Source organism: Giraffa tippelskirchi, chromosome 10 (assembly GCF_054371585.1).
Source record: "Giraffa tippelskirchi isolate mGirTip1 chromosome 10, T2T-mGirTip1v1.2.pri, whole genome shotgun sequence".
NCBI classification, from domain to species: domain Eukaryota; kingdom Metazoa; phylum Chordata; class Mammalia; order Artiodactyla; family Giraffidae; genus Giraffa; species Giraffa tippelskirchi.
Genome location: NC_137284.1, coordinates 62,248,656 through 62,269,157, shown reverse-complemented (window position 1 = coordinate 62,269,157; position 20,502 = coordinate 62,248,656). Strand labels below are relative to the sequence as shown.

Genomic DNA, 20,502 nt, shown 5'->3' with positions numbered 1-20,502 from the left:
CAAATATTACGGTTCTAACTCTTCTTTTGCTCCAATTGCTAAGGTGAGTTAGGGGAAGGTCTCTCCTTCAACCAATATTAAAAGAGGAAGAAAAGGGATAGGAAAGGGAGAAATGGAAAGAGGAAGGGAAGTTTATTTTTTTCTTAGAACTCAAACTATGCATCCAGACCTTTTGGGTTTATTACAAACATATAAATGTAATTATAACATGTTGCAACTCTCATCAAAATAGATGTATTTATGACATCTTTGACTTCTGCCCCAACCTCCAGGACCGACACACAAGCTCCCACAGAGTATTCCTTTTTACTCACCAACTTCCTACTGCAAGTCCTTATCATTCCTAAGTCTCTTCTCACCTTTCGGAAATGAGGGCTCCACTTTTCTCCCATGACTTGAATATTAAGTTTGGAGATTTTCCCACCAGCCCTCCAGTCTCCTGAGCCTTATCCTCCGTCATGCAAACTGAACTTGATTAGGCATAGGGGAGTCCTCACTTTACACTTGAAACTCTGACCACAAAGGTGAGCCCTTTTGCATGAAGATTCTCAACATGTACCTAGCCAAGGACATATAGTGTTAACTCCATTATGGAGACAAGGAAACTGAGGTGCAGAATCTGAAAATTCTAGCTTTAGGAGAGATTCTTGAGAGATTCCGATGTCCTGCTTACTATACGAAAAAGATGCTTGGGAGGAAAATGAGTTATGAGTATGATTTCACTTCTTGTAATGGCTCCAACATGTACAGTCCTGTGACTTTGATAAAATCTGTTACCCTAATGAGACCTTTTCTTTGATGTCTTGTCTCTTCCATAGTGCTGTGGTACAGACTAAAAGGATTCAAGAATATGAACAGTTTTTGAAAGGTTTAAGCACTGCAGACAACATAAACTGTAGATGCAGTTATACCAATGATATTTGCAAATACAATTTCACAAATACAGTGGATAGCATTTTTCATGTTTACATTTTGGATTTTCGAATTGTCTTGATTTTACATATGTTTTTGGTCTTTTGGAAATATTTTGCCTGTAAATTGCAGTTTTTACTCCTCATTGATTAGATGTCAGTTGTCTGCTCATAAAGAGACGGACTACTCAGGATTGGTTCACAGCTGACTTCAGATACCACTTATTTAATTCTCAGGAACACTAAGCATAAATTATATTTACGAACTCTTTTATTCAAACTATCTGTCATGAATATATGACCTTTTAGCAGTGGTGTAATTACTTACATACTGACTATTTTAAAATACAACAGAAAATAGTTCAAGAAGACAGCTTGAGCCGAGAATTTATGAATAATAGACAAACCAAGGACTTTTCATGTTGATTTGTCCCCCCTTTGGACTTTAGACTAATCAAAGAATGTCACTTGGCAACTGATATATAAGGACATTCAACACAGGTTCTGACTGTAATGATTTACTTCTCTTAGTGCATTTCTAGCAGCATAGGCACACGTGAGGAAAACTAGTCTAAGAAAAACCTTCAGAATAATTCCATGCCTCTGGTATTGAAATAAGTTTAAAATCAATATAACACTTTGCTTCATATTACTCATTATGTAGTATACCAAAAGATGAGTTTAGCTTTTTGTTTTTTTTTTAAGAGTAGGTAAACACAGGGATTTTTATCTGTCTTCACCTCAGATGCTTAGCCTCAAACAGCAAAACAAAATGTGAAGCCTCCTCAACTCTACCAGATTCTAAAACCAGCTTTCTCTTTCTGTGTTAGGGATTAATACAGTCCCAACTTTGAATTTTCCTTTTTTCATTGCTTTAAAGTTGGAACTCTGTGTGTGTGTGTATGCTTGTGTGTGTAGGGTGAGGGAGGGGAGAGGAAGGTGGTACAAACAGTCCATGAAAATCTGAAATTGATATAGTCCAACTTTCCAACCTTCTCTGAGAACCAATAAGTTGACATCCCTATGCCTTCCCAATGTTAACCAATTCAGCTTGCAATGTCATCCTGCCTCAGAAGGGGAAAATGCCCAGAACTCAGAAGAATGTTTGCACCTGTCCTGCGATGCTAGTAGCCTTTGTTGTGAGAACCTAGACATTAGAGACTTGATAGGCTTATCCTGGAGACTGGCTTCTCCCCAAGTGACTGGGTGTTGTGCAGGTTAAGAGTTAGACTAGGGCAGGCTACATCCTCCTCGCCTGTTCCTGTTGAATCTGTTTCCATCTGCCATGAGATGCTGCTTGATGAAACACTGGATCGATAGTGTTGAAAATTAGAAAATTAAAGGCATCGGAGAAAGAGACAAGATAAATCATGTCAGGCAATGAGCACAATGCCTTGCATATGAAATGCTAGGTGAACTTTAGCTGTTGTATCAGTTTCAATTATGAAAGTAGCATTTTCCTTGAACCATTCTTGCTGTTTTACCTCCAGCTAAAAGTTGTTTGGCATGCAGGCCATGAAACATTCACCCAAAATCCACAAATGTGGACATTTCATCTGCTACTTATTCAATCTGGAGCCCAGCACCAGTTCCTACTATGTTTTTAGTTACGTTCATTTGCCCTGTCAAAAAACAAGATCACTTTGAATGCCTACATTTAAAGAAATGCAAGCTGTTAAAAGTAAAATGTAAATGGTGTTCTGAGTGGCAGTTGTCTCTGGCATCTGATTATTGGGGTTGTGATATAATTTGAAATGGTGACTGTAGATTTCTGTCACTCATAAAAAAAGGCATTTACACACACAAAAAAATAGTGTGAAGAAAATGTGATTTGCCTATAAAACTAGAGCCTTGTTTGGTAATTTTGTTTGCCAAAGAAACAGTGGTTCTACGTGCTTATGAGCTATTTATCATGTAACTGCTTGAAGATGCCAACAATACTGACAATGAAAAGTAGAGATGTTTATGAGAGCTGACATCAATGGTTGCAGTGAACTCTATTTTTTTCATTTTCCATTACTTCAGAAAACAAGGGAACCCAAATGTTTGTCACTAACAGCTGAATTTAAGAAAGTCAGACTTTGCTTGGCTGCCATTTTGAAAAGTAGTTGCTGTTGATATTCAGTTATTTCATAATCTTATTTCTTGTGTGATTTTAGAATGTGGAAATACCATTGTTTTTCTAAGGCTGATTCATGCTCTCCTCATCACCTTCTCTCCCTCTATTTTAAATGTTAATTCAAATGTCAATACTCCCATTTATCAGTCACCTGTTTCAAAGAATGTTCTTGTTGGATTCTTTGAAGGAAAAAATAAGAACTTACTATGACATGTAAGTAGAAAATGAGCAAAAATAGCTGAAAGTGGAGTTTTTAAAATCATTTTAGCTTTGTATAGAGAAGCCTATTGTTCATATATTTATTCATGATAGAAAAAAATTGTTGCTAAAGAGAAAAATTACCCCAGGGAAAAATGAGTTCCAGTGCTCATTAAGCCATAAGCCTCAACTTCCTTCACCATACTTATGACTTTGTACCAGGTGGGTCAACTGCTGAAAATCTCTAGTTTATATCCTTACTAAAGTTCCTATTCTAAATGTTGTTTAAAATATAAAAGAAAAATAAGAAATAAGCTCTTTCAAAGGAAAGTGGATTGTAAAAACTGTGCCTATGAAATGAAAAACATGAGGTTAGGTAGTTATTCAAGGTGGGAGACAACTGCCAGGAATGAATAGCAGGGGATCTATCCCTCCAGGATCTCAGAATCTAGGTCAACATATTCTTTTTCTGAAAAGAGCCAATAGGAAATGTTTTCAGTTTTGTAGGTTAAATGACCTCTATAGGGGCTTCCCAAATGGTTCAGTGGTAAAGAATCTGCCTGCCAATACAGGACACACAAGAGATGCAGGTTCAATCCCTTGTCTCTGAAAGATCCCTGGAGTAGGAAATGGCAACCCACTTCAGTATTCTTGCCTGGAAAATCCCGTGGACAGAGGAGTCTGGTGGGCTACCGTCATGGAGTCACAAAGAGTCAGACACGACTTAGCAACTTAGCACATAGTCTTTGTAGCATGAATACTCAGTACCATAGTAGCACTCGATACTGCTTTTATACTTTGTGGAATGAATATGCCCTGGGCTCTGATAATATTTTTCAATCATTTAAAAATGTAGAAACATTTCTTAGTTCATAAGTTATAGAAAAGTAAGTGGTAGGTCAGAGTTTGCCACTTCTCTGGTTTAGCGAGTTGGAAAGTGGTCTTAGTTCCACAGTCAGAGGCAAATGCTAGCTAGAATCACTGTTATAAAAGGGTGATGCACTTCTCCTTTAAAACAAGGGAATACTGTTGTCCCCCATACAATATTTGAAAATTTGTCACAAAACCTTTTGGGGATGTCATTTGCAGATGTTTTCTGTGATAGAGATTTTCTTATTCAGGCACAAAAGGAGATCAGATGTAGAAAAGTCGGAAAATGGCAGATAATTCCAGCAAAAGAAGAATCTAAAAGGCTTTGCCTTCAATTATCTCCATAGGAGGATAGTTTACCAGTGTACAAGATGAAGAGGATTAGGCAGTAGCTGGAATGTTGAGGCCAAACTGTTAGCAGGATTGATTTTTAATTCCAAACCTAAGATTCTGGACAAGTCCTTAAAGTATCTGGCTCCAAGGTAAACATTTCAAGTGTGTTAGAAAAAGATGATAATCAAATCCTAGAGTTAACTGGGGCTAAATTAAATAATCATTAAAAACAATAAAAAAAATTAGGGGAAAAGGGAACAATTTTTTTTACCCTAGGCCTATTTAAAGGCTTGCTGTTAATGCAAATTCTTAAAACCTAGCCCTGAAAATGATATTACAAATAGATGTATCAAAGTATTCTATTTTGACTTAAGAAGCAAACGGTGTTTCATTCCCTCCCTCCCCATCTCCCCCTCCTGTTTCCTCTCCCTCTCTCTTTTCCTTCTTCCTTCTTTCCTCCTGTCTTTCCTTCTCTCCCTGTCTGTGTGAGCCACTGAAATCTGATAATTCATAAGTGACATCCAAACGCAGATAATCAATAGAGTCACCTAGAGGCAGTTTTTGGAACTATGAATTCCCTGGTCTAAAACTAACTGAATCAAAATCTAGAGGGTTGACATGATATCATCTGGGTTTTTTTAGGGTTTTTTTTTTGTATTTTTGTTTCATTACAAGCTCTGCAAGTTATTCTTGGCGATAAATGCCAAAATTTAGGGCCACATTAGAGTGGCCCTAAAACTTGACTGAACATCAGAATGATCTAGAGAGCTTATTAAAACACAGGTTGCTGGACTCTACTCCTGTGGTTTTGTAGCGAGGCCCAAGAAAATGTATTTCTAAAGAAATCCTCAGCTGCTACTGGTGTTGCTGGTCTGAAGATTACATATTTATTGAGAATTGCCTCAGGTTGTATGACCAACTCTCCTGTCTCCAGTTAGCCACTTATCCTTAGCACAGACTCACGCTTTGAAATACTTCTTAAAAGTTTCATCTGCACTTGTAAACATGTAAGGGATTATACCAAGCATCAAGCCTGCCAAATAGTTCCTAAGGGTGAGCACCAAAAGCTGGACCTTTGTTGCTCAACCATTTAGTTAATAGAATATTCACTTAGCAAAGCACGATGACACCGTGTGAATGACTCTTATGACCAATCTGATTAGAACGCTCTGAAGCTGAAATGTGTCTGCAGGCATTTGCTCTTGTTTGGAGCATTTGAATTCTGTCACCTCCTGGAGAGGGCTTTGGGGTTTCTCAGAAGCAAACTGTGGTAGCAAATTAGACTTGATTTAATTTCTGTGTAAATATAAGACCAAACTGACAAATCTTTCCATAAAAAAATATGCCTCGATATAGGTCATTATTTTTATACTCTTTGATGATTCATTGGGATCATTGACATTTTCTATCCTTCAGTGTGTGGGTTAAATGTTGACAACAATTTCCAGAATTTGAAAAATCATGATGGCTACTTCTCTGTACCTGCTATTGTTTGTGTCTATAGACTCATCGCCTGTAAGAGCTATAGGATGAGGTGACAGTGACACCTGATTACCTACTCTTTATCTCATGAAACACCCACAGTAACTCTGTTAGGAAAATGGTAAGAAAACTAAGGCTCAGAGATTAATTCTTCTGAGGAAACATAAACAATAAGTTGTGCATCAGGACTTATACACAGTTCTATCAGATTCTCGGAGAAGGCAATGGCAACCCACGGCAGGACTCTTGCCTGGAAAATCCCATGGATGGAGGAGCCTGGTAGGCTGCAGTCCATGGGGTTGCTAGGAGTCGGACACGACTGAGTGACCTCCCTTTCACTTTTCACTTTCATGCATTGGAGAAGGAAATGGCAACCCACTCCAGTGTTCTTGCCTGGAGAATCCCAGGGACGGGGGAGCCTGGTGGGCTGTCATCTATGGGGTCGCACAGAGTTGGACACGACTGAAGCGACTTAGCAGCAGCAGCAACTATCAGATTCTACCATGCTTGCTGATACATAGAAGCAGAGTTCTCTGACAAATACAGAATTTATTAAATAATAGCAAGCCAAAAGAGAATTATAGAGAGACACAAAAGCTTGGTTCCTTGTCAAAGCTTACCTTGATTTTATTTGAACTACCTTGATTTTTAGGACCTATGCACATACATCAACAAACTTATTTTTGTGGGGATTTTATCAATAAATTCTGGTTTTCAGTTAGTTGTTAGCACATGTCAAACTCCTGTGCAGGCAGTGAAGAAAACCATCAAGATCTATAGAGATGTCTTAGAACATGCTGGTTCTGAGCTATGTTTACTATGGAGAGAAGTTTCTGTGAGTGTCATGATCCTCTGCCAAAATGTCAACCTTGTCCTCTGCATCCAGAAGTTCATGAAGAGGGAGAGGCTGCAAGGATTCAAGGTACAGGCACAGCTAGTGAATAGGACAGCGGACGTTAAAGGGAGCATGCTCTTAAGGCTAATAGGGGAGTACATAGGCTAACGGGAGGGTACATAGGCTGACAGGGGGAACATAGGGTAATGGGAGATACATAGGGGAAGTACAACTAACGCTAATCATACAGTCTCAAAAAAGCCATGGTCAGATTCTCTGTAGACTCCAGCAAACCATGAAAGACAGGAGCAAAGCAAGTGTGTTTTCATCACATGCCTTCTTTGCATGGATACCTGGGTGGGGGGGTGGCAATACTGAAATAGCAGAATTTGTAGCCGAGCTCCATTTGCTAGAAACACAACTCTGGATACCAACAGGTTTATCTTGCTTGGAATAAGAATTACACATTTGCCTATAAATATTTATCTCTGAAGAGATCTTTTTTAATGTTTAATCTCCTCAGGATTTTGCTTTAAAAATTATCAAATTTTAGTGAGTGCTTATTTTGAGAGGATACTATGCAGAGTGCTTTAACTGGGTCATTCCATGTAATTCTCACAAGCACCCCTTAGATAAGCATGATTATTATCTTCTCTATTTGACAAATGAGTATGTGGGGGCTTAGTAGTGACTTGTCCAGGGTCCAACAGGAAGTGGGAAAGCTGGGATTCAATCCCAGGGAGTTGGAATCCAGAGTCTGCCTCCCTAATTACACCATTCTGCCTCTCAAAACTTGTTCAGATCTAAAGCAGTATATTTTGCCCCTGGATGTACATGGGAATCATCCGGAACATTGTATTTTACAGAAGAAAAGATCCAATGCTTTAATCCCATCTTAAGAGTTCTGATTTAATTGTTAGAAAATGGGATCAGTCACAAGTGTTTTCAAAAGCTCCCTGATTGGGTCTAATACGTAGCCAATACTTGAGCTTCAAATATACTGATGCCTGTGTCCCACCCTCCCCACCCCTGAGGTTGTAATGTAATTGGTCTGGAATCTAACTTGAGCTTTGGAATTTTTAAAAGATCCTTGCCCACCTCCCCATGCTGCCCCACATGATTCTAATGCACAGACAAGTTTAGGAACCTTTGCTCTAGTGACTCTCAAGCTCTGATCAGTATGAGAATCATCAGAATCATCCATACAAAAGCTAAGTCCTATCCTACTTAGTTGGGTCTGGGCCTCTGTGGATCTCAAACTTTATTGCATGTCAAAATCATCTAGAGAGCTTGTTCAATGACCATTTGGCATGTACTGCCCCAGAAATTCTGCTTCAGTAGGTCAGGGTGGGCTTAAAATTTGCATTTTTAATAAGTTCACAGATGATGTCATTGCTGCTGATCTGGGGATCACAGGGAAATGGAATTTGCTCCCCAGAGACATTAGTCAATGTGTAGGAGCATTTTCTGTTGTCTCTGGGGGGAGAGGGAGGGGAGTAATGGAAGCGTGCTCTTGGCTTCTAGTGGGCAGACACCAGAAGTGCTACTGAACATTCCACAATGCACAGGAGGGGCCCTGGGGAAACAGTTATCCAGTTCCAGTGTCAGGAGTGCCCAAGTCGAGAGACGTTGCTCTAGTCTAAACTTGAGAGAGATGTTTAGATCGTTATAAACCAGGGAATTTGAACACAGATTTGGAGAAAAAAAAATCTAGCACTCTTGAATTAGTATCCTCTTTAAAACTAAGAGACAGAGCCAACTGCATGGCTTAGATATACTTAGAAGTTGTAAAACATTATGATCCTATTTCAAAATGGAAGACTAACACACGGAAAGACCTTGCTTCTTTGGCAAAATTTTTGCTGTAGCATGAATTATTATTGCATTTAGGTGCCTTCCAGAGGGTTCCAAATCCTCTGAGTTTGCCTTGGAAATTTTGCATACAAAAAATGGAACTTACCAAGGAAACCATTAAAGGATAATTATTCTTTTTATAAAAGTACTGAACACAGGACCTCATTAAAAAGTCAGTGTTCATAGAGCATTTTAAAAGAAACCTAAATTATCTTGGAAAAGATCTAAAGATCTCTAAAGTGAAATCCGTGAATATTTATCCAACATTGATTTCATTGTTTTATGTTTAAGAGATTTATTCAGTGGTAAGGATATAGGAACTTTAAGAAAGCAAAAACTGGTCTTCAGTGGGTTTAAAGCTAAGATGTGTGTGTAGATCTCTGTGAGGTGAGGCAGTAAGTAAGAAGGGCCTTAGGGGTGGCTGATGTGTTCTGGAAATTCTTTTGAGGGCATCACTTGGGTAGAGAATGTTCTGTGGGAAAGGTGAATTTAGGACTGAATCCAAATCAGTAAGAGCAAAATCTAGAAACTAGATACTTAGTCCAGAGATTATGAACGTGCTAAGTTGCTTCAGTCGTTGTCAGACTCTTTGCGTCCTTGTGGACTGTAGCCTGCCAGGCTCTTCTGTCCATGGGATTTCCCAGGCAAGAATACTAGACTGGGTTGCTATTTCCTTCTCCAGGGGATCTTCCCATCCCAGGGATTGAACCCCCTGTCTCTTATGTCTCTTGCATTGGCAGGTGGGTTCTTTACCATTAGCACCATCTGGGAAGGCCCAAGGTTATGAATGGTTGAGACAAAACACTGGGTGTCCCCAACAGGGAGCAGATGACCCCAGGGGAGCATCTGCCCTGCCCAGGAGCTCAAGCACTAGACCAGGAACTGGTCCTAGGATACGGCCCCACCCACCTCTGTAGTGGAAGGGGGTGTGTGGGTGAGTGACTGTGTGCATAATCTGGGGGATCTGGGAAGACTCTGACACCTTACCGTGAACTTTATTCCACTTCTCAACCAAGACTCAGTGGCAAGACCCGTGAGGGATGCAACCAGGGTAAAGTTTGGATCACACATCTCTACTGGGAAAACTCAATCATCTGCAATTTAGAAATAAAACACAAGTTTGGGGACTGGGCCAAAATTTCAGAACAAATTAAAATTAGGCAAAATGTTGGTAGCCTTCTCCCACCATCCACTTAATGCGTTTTCCTCTCTGACAAGTGTGCCTTTTTAAGGCTGTGCTCCGTTGTTTAGGTGTCATCATCATAAGTCTATTTTAGTGACAGCAAACACCAGCAAAGGCTAATATTTCCCCATGATTTTTTTTTTCTACGCCATCTCTCTATTTAGCTCTTTTCCAGTTATTTGCAGTCTTTCAGATACTGTGTGGGTGAGGAAACACTAGTTCTAATAACCTCTGATTCCCACTGAAATGGGAATTTCCATTGAAATTTCACAATTCAGTGAAATCTATCGGCAAAATTGTGTATTTGTCCAAAGTGAGCAAGGCAGATATTTACCTCCTGCCCATAGAAACTGCATGATTGTCAGCGTTTGAATAACAGCTCAGCTCTTTCCCTTTGTTAGGACACATCTTTTACATCTATTGATTATTTCAAGATGATAGTATGAGTAAATTCCTCCATACTTCCAATAAGGTGAGACAGTTTAGAGAACCATTCTTTGTTGTCATATTAGTGTTTTACAATAGAATTTGCAGCAAAAGGCTCCTGCTGGATTTTATTCTTGTTTTCTCCAAGACTAAAAAAGTTAAATAAATCTGTACCTTTGAAACCTGCTGGCAGGGTTCTGACACTCATTTAAATTATGGACTCTCAGAAGCATTTGGTTGTTTTAAAACCAGCAAAGGACTTAAGCCAGTCACCTGGAAATTAATAAATACCCCTTTGTATTTCTCCATGACACTCTATGAGAATTGGTCTTTATTTTACCCTCTTAGATGCAGACAAGCCCTTCTGCCTTGCTCTTTGGATTCAAGATGATGCCACAAATAGAGGTTTTCACCATGCATATCAATGAAGTACAAATGCATTTTACCCACCAGTCCTCCCACCAGTGCTTACTGAGCAAGACTCAGCTCCAGGCAGATAGAAAGGTGAATTAGATACTTCAAAGAATGGAGCATTCACTGGGAGAAATAGACATGCTTGCTAAGGCATTTGACAAAATCATGGTTGACTTTCTTCTCTGGAAGGAATTTGGGTCGTTTGGAAATAATCAGTAAGGCACAAAGTTCTAGAAGCCATGGGACGAAGACCGAAGGGCTTTTCTACTTTTTATTCTCTGTTCAGAATAACCTTGACCAACTTTTTAGAGATCCCCATTTGGACTTAGCTCTCTCTGGAAGGTTTTCTTTCTTTCAAATATACAAGCAGTTGGACTTGGAGTTTTGAAATGTGAGGAAGGAAGAGGCATTGTAATAATTCCCTAGGGTGGAAATGCAAGGCCAAGGGAACGGTCCACAATGATACCTCATTCAGCTGAATTCACTGGAAGGTACCCTGCTATACACTGACAGATGACATAATTTTTAGGTAGAAGTAACTCTTTCAGGAATTTTACCAGCATTACGTGTCCATTTGCTGCAACATGCATGCATTTTCCTGTGGGAAAGATGCCAAATATTTTGTGTGTGACTTTCTAAATAGATGATAGCTACAATTGCTAAACCCAGTGTTTTACATGACAGGTGAAAAAGAGCCCATAATTGTTTGGTGAGTTTCAGGAGATATGTTTAGGGTCTTCATAGGGCCACTAAACAGTTGCCTAAAGCAATGCCCCTTATAACACCTTTGTTCAAAGGGCATTGCACCCCAGCCTCTGCTTGCATGACCCAAATCAGTAGCTAGATGTTTAGTATTTAGTACAGACACACAGCCTAAACCATGGACAGCATACCTCAGAAAAAAGTCAAACTTTAGTGATACCTATTTTAGTGTGTATACATTCCCAGTTGAAAGGGTTTATCCTAAAGTCTCCTGTTGATACCAGCAAAATGTGGGCAAAATTTTAAAAGAAAGAATCCTAGTGAAAATACTTAGAGCACATCGATTCAAGACCACAGATAGTTTTTAGATGGCTTTCATTTGAATCTAGGGATTCATACTAAACAGAACAACCAAGATACAAAGATTTAAGTTTGAGGAGCCATAAACAAAACCATCTTTATTTTTTGAAACTAAAGATTAGTTCTATATATATACATAATTAATTAAAATAGCTAACTATTCAAATGTTTTTTTTATGACAAGCCTCTGACAAAATAACTCAAAAATCAGTTTAAAGCAATTGTAATTTCTATTAGTAGCATATGTTGTTAGTTACTAAGCCATTGAGTTAGTTGAAGTGTCTGGAACTGTGCATTTTTGAAATGTTATTTGATTGTGTTTGTTTTCAGAAAACACAGCTTTTACTTTAGTAAAAAATATTCATTTGTTTCTTAAAATATGACCATGGTAAGAAGGTTTATGCCTGGAGATAGTGAGCGAACATAAACCTGTCCTGCTTTCCCATAGACAGCTGTGCCCCCACCCCATACTGGTTATGCTGCATATATCCTTGAAGTCTTGTTTTTTTGCAGATACAAAGTAAGATTTTCTTCCTTGTCCTCATACATCCTACTTATAAAATGTAAAAAACAAATTCCTTCATAATTAGCAGACTGCCTGGGTCAAGTATGAGCTATGTGTTCAAAGCATGGAGGAATTATTTCCCCTACTTCCTAGTACCCAAACAAAACATTTGCAGATTCTGATATCCATGATGAAGCTACAGATAGGGCTGTGATAGTATGTGTGTCCAGGTATGTATCCCATTTTGAATTCTTAGAATCAATTAAGTATATTAGAATGAACACATTGTTTTCATATACCTGTCACCAAAAGGCATCATGTGTGGCTAGAGTATTGGGAAAGTCAGGGTTTATTTTGTACCTTGTCAGTTACCCAAGTTTCACTCAGTTCCACAGAGTATTTGTCATCAGGTAGGAAATATTGAGGCTCTGTTCTAGACTTGAACAGTGAGGGAAACCCATGTTATAAGGGAATTTACATGATGAAGTAAATTCCTAAGAGGTTGTGTAGAAAGATCATTCAATCTCTTGTTGAGAATCTATCTGTGTTTGGAGAATGGGCAGATATTCTGATTTTCAATTTTTTTTGTCTCAGACATAACACTGTCACAGCTGTCTCCCTAAGTGTACTCGTTAAATTACTTTTGTTGTCAAAAATTACAGGTGTGTATAAAGCCACTACATCTTTAAATACATATATATATAAAACTTTTCTTGACAAGTTCAGAAGTGTAAGACATATGACAGAAGTTGACAATTACATAGTTGATTCGACAGTCCTGCAACTGCATTTTGCCCTATTGTGGTTTCACGCTTGAGTCCTGTTGACACTTGCCACCAATTCTGTTTTTCTTAAGTCACCAGGGGTTTGGCTTAGAAGGTTGTCCTAACTCAGTCTTCAGGGATCACTCAAATTGCATTATTAAAGAAGATGAAAATAATTCAGGTAACAAAAACTTCTTTAGAGATACTCATCCAATGAATTAAGTATAAATATCTATTCAGTAGTGTGTGTGAAGTGTGAAAGTCACTCAGGCATATTCGACTCTCTGCGACCCCATGGACTTAAAGTCCATGGAATTCTTCAGGCCAGAATACTGGAGTGGGTAGCCTTTCCCTTCTCCAGAGGATCTTCCCAACCCAGGGATTGAACCCAGGTCTCCCGCATTGCAGGTTTTTTACCAGCTGAGACACAGGGAAGCCCAAGAACACTGGAGTGGGCAGCCTATCCCTTCTCCAGCAGATCTTCCCAACCCAGGAATCAAACCGGAGTATACTTGCATTGCAGGTGGACTCTTTATGAACTGAGCCATCAGGGAAACCATCCAGTAGAGTATATTGTAAAAAAAAAAGGTTAAAGGAGATTTTTAAAAGGCAAGTTATCTTACTGTCCTTCATTCAGTTCGGTTCAGTTCAGTCGCTCAGTCGTGTGCGACTCTTTGCGACCCCATGAATTGCAGCATGCCAGGCCTCCTTGTCCATCACCAACTCCTGGAGTTGACCCAAACCCATGTCCATCGAGTCAGTGATGCCATCCAACCATCTCATCCTCTGTCGTCCCCTTCTCCTCCTGCCCCCAATCCTACCCAGCATTAGGGTCTTTTCCAATGAGTCAACTCTTCGCAGGAGGTGGACAAAGTATTGGAGTTTCAGCTTCAACATCAGTCCTACCAATGAACACCCAGGACTGATCTCCTTTAGGATGGACTGGTTGGATCTCCTTGCAGTCCAAGGGACTCTCAAGAGTCTTCTCCAACACCACAGTTCAAAAGCATCAATTCTGCGGCGCTCAGCTTTCTTCACCGTCCAACTCTCACATCCATACATGACCACTGGAAAAACCATAGCCTTGACTAGACGGACCTTTGTTGGCAAAGTAATGTCTCTGCTTTTAAATACGCTATCTAGGTTGGCCATAACCTTCCTTCCAAGGAGTAAGCGTCTTTTAATTTCATGGCTGCAATCACCATCAGCAATGATTTTTGGAGCCCTGAAAATAAAGTCTGACACTGTTTCCACTGTTTCCCCATCTATTTCCCATGAAGTGATGGGACCAGATGCCATGATCTTAGTTTTCTGAATGTTGAGCTTTAAGCCAACTTTTTCACTCTCCTCTTTAACTTTAGGACATGTAAGAACTAATGCATATATGAAGAGAAATAGCTGTCAGGTTTGTAAAAACAATTTTTGCCTCAATTTCATGTCCATTGAGTTGGTGATGCCAGAAAACCATCCCGTCATCTGTCATCCCCTCTCCTCCTGCATTAAATCTTTTCCAGCATCAGGGTCTTTTCTAATGAGTAGGCTCTTCGTATCAGGTAGCCAAAGTATTGGAGCTTTAGCATCAGTCCTTCCAATGAATATTCAGTGTTGATTTCCTTTAGGATTCGCTGGTTTGATCTCCTTGCAGTCCAAGGGACTCTCAAGAGTCTTTTCCAACACCACAGTCCAAAAGTGTCAATTCTTCGGTGCTCAGCCTTCTTTGTGATGCAACTCTTACATCCATACATGACTACTGGAAAAACCAAAGCTTTGACTAGATGGACCTTTGTTGGCAGAGTGATGTCTCTTCTTTTTAATACACTGTCTAGGTTTGTCATTGTTTTTCTTCCAAGGAGAAAGCATCTTTTAATTTCACAGCTGCAGTCACCATCTGCAGTGATTTTGGAGCACAATAAAATAAAGTCTCTCACTGTTTCCATTGTTTCTCCATCTATTTGCCATGAAGTAATGAGACTGGATGCCATGATCTTTGTTTTTGGAATGTTGAATTTTAAGCCAGCTTTCTTACTCTCCATTTTCACCTATTTGAAGAGGCTCTTTTGTTCCTCTTCACTTTCTGCCATTAGAGTGGTGTCATCTGCATATCTGAGGTTATTGGTATTTCTCCCATCAGTCTTGATTCCAGCTTGTGCATCATCCAGCCTGGCATTTCTCATGATGTACTCTGCATATAAGTTAAATAAGCAGGGTGACAATATACAGCCTTGACATACTCTTTCCCCAAATGTGAACCAGTGCATTGTTCCACAGGTGGTTCTATGTTTTGCTTCTTTACCTACATACAGGTTTCGCAGGAGGCAGGTAAGGTGGTCTGGTATTCCCATCTCTTTAAGAATTTTCCAGTTTGTGTGATCCACACAGTCAAAGGCTTTGGCATAGTCAATAAAGCAGAAATAGATGTTTTTCTGGAACTCTCTTGCTTTTTCTATGATTCAACGGCTATTGGCAATTTGATATCTGTTTCCTCTGACTTTTCTAAATCCAGCTTGAATATCTAGATGTTCTCGGTTTACATGCTGTTGAAGACTGGCTTGGAGAATTTTGAGTATTACTTTTCTAGCATGCGAAATGAGTGCAGTTATGCAGTAGTTTGAACAATCTTTGGACTGCCCTTCCTTGTGACTGGAATGAAAACTGACCTTTTCCAGTCCTGTGGCCACTGCTGAGTTTTCCAAATTTGATGGCATAATGGGTGCAGCACTTTCATGGCATCATCTTTTAGGATTTAAAGTAGCTCAATTGGAATTCCATTGTCTCCACTAGCTTTGTTCGTAGTGATGCTTCCTAAGGCCCTCTTGACTTTGGACTCCAAGATGCCTGACTCTAGGTGAGTGATCACACTGTAATCGTGGTTATCAGGGTCATTAGGATCTTTTTTATATAGTTCTTCTGTGTATTCTTGCCACCTCTTCTTAATGTCTTTTGCTTCTGTTAGGTCCATTCCTTTTCCGTCCATTGTGCCACACTTGTATGAAATGTTCCCTTGATATTTTTAATTTTCTTGAAGTGATCTCTAGTTTATTGTTTTCTAGATCTCCATTCTATTGTTTTCCTGTATTTCTTTGCATTGATCACTTAGGAAGGCTTTCTTATCTCTCCTTGCTATTCTTTGGAACTCTGCATTCAATGGGTATATCTTTTCTTTTCTCCTTGGCCTTCAGCTTCTCTTCCTTTCTTGGCTCTTTGTAAGGCCTCCTCAGACAACCATTTTGCCTTTTTGCATTTCTTTTTCTTGGAGATGGTTTTGATCACTGCCTCCTGTGTAATGTTACAAACCACCATCCATAGTTCCTCAGGCACTCTGTCTGTCAGATGGAATCCCTTGAATCTATTTGTCACTTCTGTAGACTCATAATGGATCTGGTTTACATCATACCTGAATGGCCTAGTGGTTTTCCCTAATTTCGTCAATTTAAGTCTGAATTTTGCAATAAGGAGTTCATGATCTGAGCCACAGTCAGCTTCTGGTCTTGTTTTTGCTGACTGCGTTGAGCTTCACCATCTTTGGCTGCAAAGGGTATAATCAATCTGATTTCAGTATTGACCATCTGCTGATGCCCATGTGTAGTGTCGTCTCTTGTGTTGTTGGAAGAGGGTGTTTGCTATGACGAGTGTGTTCTTTTGGCAAAACTGTTAGCCTTTGCCCTGCTTCATTTTGTACTCCGAGGTCAAACTTGCCTGTTACTCCAGTTCTCTCTCGACTTCCTACTTTTGCATTCCAGTCCCCTGTGATGAAAAGGACATCTTTTTTTGGTGTTAGTTTTAGAAGGTCTTACAGGTCTTCATAGAACTGTCAACTTCAGCTTGTTTGGTATCAGTGGTTGGGGCATAGACTTGGATTACATTCTGTCATTTTTGAAATTGCACCCAAGTACTGCATTTCAGACTCTCTTGTTGACTATGAGGGGTACTCCATTTTTTCTAAGGGATTCTTACCGTCGTACATTAACTAAAAAAAGACACCGAAAGATAGAGAGTAAAAGGATGAGAAAATATACAAATACTAATCAAAGCAAAGTTGATAGAGCTAAATGTAACCAAACAAAACAGGCTTTAAAACCAAAGCAATATTCAAAATAAAGAATGTCACAAGTATATACAATTCCCAATCCACCAAGAGAATATATATAATTCTGAATTTATACATAACTAAAACATAGCTTTAAATAAAGAAAAATTACAAGGGTAGGTAAATCCACTGTCACAGTTAAAGATATATCACATCTATTAATTTCTCATTTAAATGCTTTTTCTCTGCAATTACCTTCTGTGGTTTTTCAGTCTTCTAACTATATTTAGGATTTCAATGGCCAAGTCAATGGTTTCTCTTGGTAAATGTCACATTTCACTTGAAAATATGTGAGTTATTTTCAAATATCTTTTGACATTGATTTCTAACATAATTCCACAGTGATAAGAGAACAAACTCTGTATGCTTCCAATGCCTTAGATCATGAAATTTATGTCCATTGTTTTGTGTCCCTGGATATATTCCACTGTTCCTAGTTTATATCCTATGGGAACTTGAGTAGAATTTGTATCTTACCATTATATGAAAATTGTATAAATCTTAATTATGTTGAATAGATTCATAGTGCTTTTCAGGTCTACTATATCCTTATACTTTTCTGTATTTTCATTCTATTAATTTTTGAGAGTTTGGTATTAAACCTCCAACTAAAAATCTTAATTTGTCTATTTAAAAAATAATTATAATATATAGTGGAACTATATGTAACTTTGCTTTGTATTTTCCAAGTCTACTGTAAATGTTATCCTCCTTCCATAATTTAAAAAATAAAAACAGAAGAGAAAAAATGCCAGAGAAAAACAAATACTCTATATTATCACTTATATATGAATCTAAAGAATAAACAAATGAGTGAATATAACAAAACAAAATAAACAAAGATATATCACATCAATTTCAGTAACTGATTTTAAAAGTAGGCCAAGAAATCACTAAGGATGAGAATTTGTACCCAATTAAAAAGCTTGATCTAATGTGCATATATCGGATTCTGAGCTCACTATTAGAATATGTTTTGAAGCATACATGGAACATTCTTTTGAAATACATTATGATCTGGACATAAAGCAACCCTTTAATTTCAAAAACCTGTATTGTACATGTCCTAATCTCTGACCTCAAGAAAAGTAAGTTAGATCATAATTACCAAAAGGGGAATTTGTAAAACTCATGTTTAAATTCACCTGCTCTAATTATCTATGGGTAGAAGAAACCACACAGAAATTTAAAATACTTAGAACTAAATATGAATGAAAAACTATATATAAAAATTTCCAAGATGAAACTGGAGCATACTCATATTAAAAGAATATGTTATATCTTTATTTTTAAAAGTCTGAAAGTGAAAAGGGTAAAGGGTGCTGTAACTAGACTGCAGAATCAAGCAGAAGTTATTTTGAAGTATACAAAGCTAAATTTCAAGCAGATGTAATGTTTCAAAATCTAGAATGATAGGAAATGTTAAAACTGACTCATGAAGAATTAGTTAATCCATATAGTACATGACTTTATCAGTTAGGGTTCATTCAAGGAGAAGGATAAAATTAATATAGGAACTGTGTAAAGAGACTTGAGGAAAACTGAGGTAACAGCGATAGTAACCACAAGCATTACCTATTACTTATAAGCTGTGGGGAGAAAAGGAAAAGGTGATTGCTCTTGGAATCTAACAGCTGGGAAAAGGAACTTTACGTAGCTGGGACCCAGATCTCTGATTAGAGGGTGCTGATATTCAGGCATTCATAAGAAGCCCCCCTGTAGATCTGGGAGTCAAACCACTGAGAAGGGAAGCACTGGCCATCCGGCCATCTCTAAAGAGAGACAGTGATGTTGGTTATGGGACTATAGGGAAAACTGGAAATTGGAAAAAAAAAAAAAAAGTCACTGCCAAAATGAAGTAACATCGTTGTGTTGTTTCTTCAGCTACATAGGAGTGTAGCTGGTCTACAATATTGTGTTAGTTTTAGGTGTAAACATAGTGATTCAGTTATACGTATGCATGCATTCATTCTCTTTCAGATTCTTTTCCCACATAGGTTATTACAGAATATTGAGCAGAGTTCCCTGTGCTGTATAGTAGGTCCTTGTTGGTCATCTAGTTTATATATAGTAGTGTGTGTTTATTAATGCCAAACTCCTAATTTATCCCTCTCTTACTCTCTGGTAATATTTCTCCTTTGGTAACCATAAGTTTGTTTTCGAAATCTGTGAATCTGTTGCTGTTTTGTAAATAAGTATCATATCATTTTAAAAATTATATTCCACATAAGAGTGATATCATATGACATTTGTATTTTTCTGTCTGACCTACTTCACTTAATATGATCATCTCTAGGTTTATCCATGTTGTTGCAAATGGCATTATTTCATTTTTATGGCCGAGTAATATTCCATTGTGTATATGTGTCTCATCTTCTTTATCCATTCCTCTGTTTCTGGACATTTATGTTGCTTCCATGGCTTAGCTATTGTAAATGACCATTGCGGTACATGTATCTTTTTTCATTATGGTTTATGATTTCCTCTGGTTATGGACTTCCCTGGTGGCTCAGATGGTAAAGAATCTGCCTGCAATTCAGGAGGGACCCAAGTTCAATCTTTTGGTCAGGAAGATCCCCTAAAGAAGAGAATGGCTACTCACTCCAGTATTCTTGCCTGGAGAATCCATGGACAGAGGACCCTGACTGGCTAAGTACATGGGATTGCAAAGAGTTGAACATGACTAAGTGACTAAGACATTCACTTCACTTTTTCTCTGGTTATATACCCAGGAGGGGGATTACTGGACCATGCACTAACTCTATTTTTAGTTTTTTAAGGACCCTCCATACTGTTCTCCATAGTGGTTATACCAACTTACACTCCCTCCAACACTGTAGGAGGGTTCCCTTTTCTCTTACCCTCTCCAGAATTTATTATTTGTAGACTTTTAGATAATAGCCTTTCTGACTGGTATACAGTGATACCTCTCTGTAGTTTTGATTTACATTTCATTGATAATTAGTGATCTCGAGCATCTTTTCATGTTGAGAACAGTCACTTTTGATTGCAGAGAAGATAATCCAATAGTCTTGGGTACTTGGGTTAGTGAAGAAGAAAATCTGAAAGTAAATGAGCTAAATATACAACTTTAAGAAATTAGAAAAGCAGAAAAACTAGAAAGAAATTAGATATAAAGATAAAAGTGAATGAAAGAATGGCATGGAAGCATGTAAATTATCATATGTGAAACGAAACGCCAGTCCAGGTTCAAAGCATGATACAGGGTGCTTGGGGCTGTTGCACCAGGATGACCCAGAGGGATGGGATGGGGAGGGAGGTGGAAGGGGGTTTTGGAAGGGGAAAACATGTACATCCATGGTGGATTCATGTCAATGTATGGCAGAACAAATACAATATTGTGAAGTTAAAAAATAGAAAATAAACTAATTAAAAAAAAAGTGAGTGAAAAAATAAAGATTCAATAGGCGGAATGAACAAAGCCATAATATATTTCTT

At 38.4% G+C, this 20,502-nt stretch overlaps 1 protein-coding gene across 2 annotated transcripts in view; it reads left to right on the top strand.

Annotated features, from left to right (window-relative positions):
- The window catches only part of LOC145522701 (uncharacterized), a 514,463-nt gene that overhangs the window by 366,058 nt on the left and 127,903 nt on the right, over window positions 1-20,502 (top strand). The window lies entirely within an intron of this gene.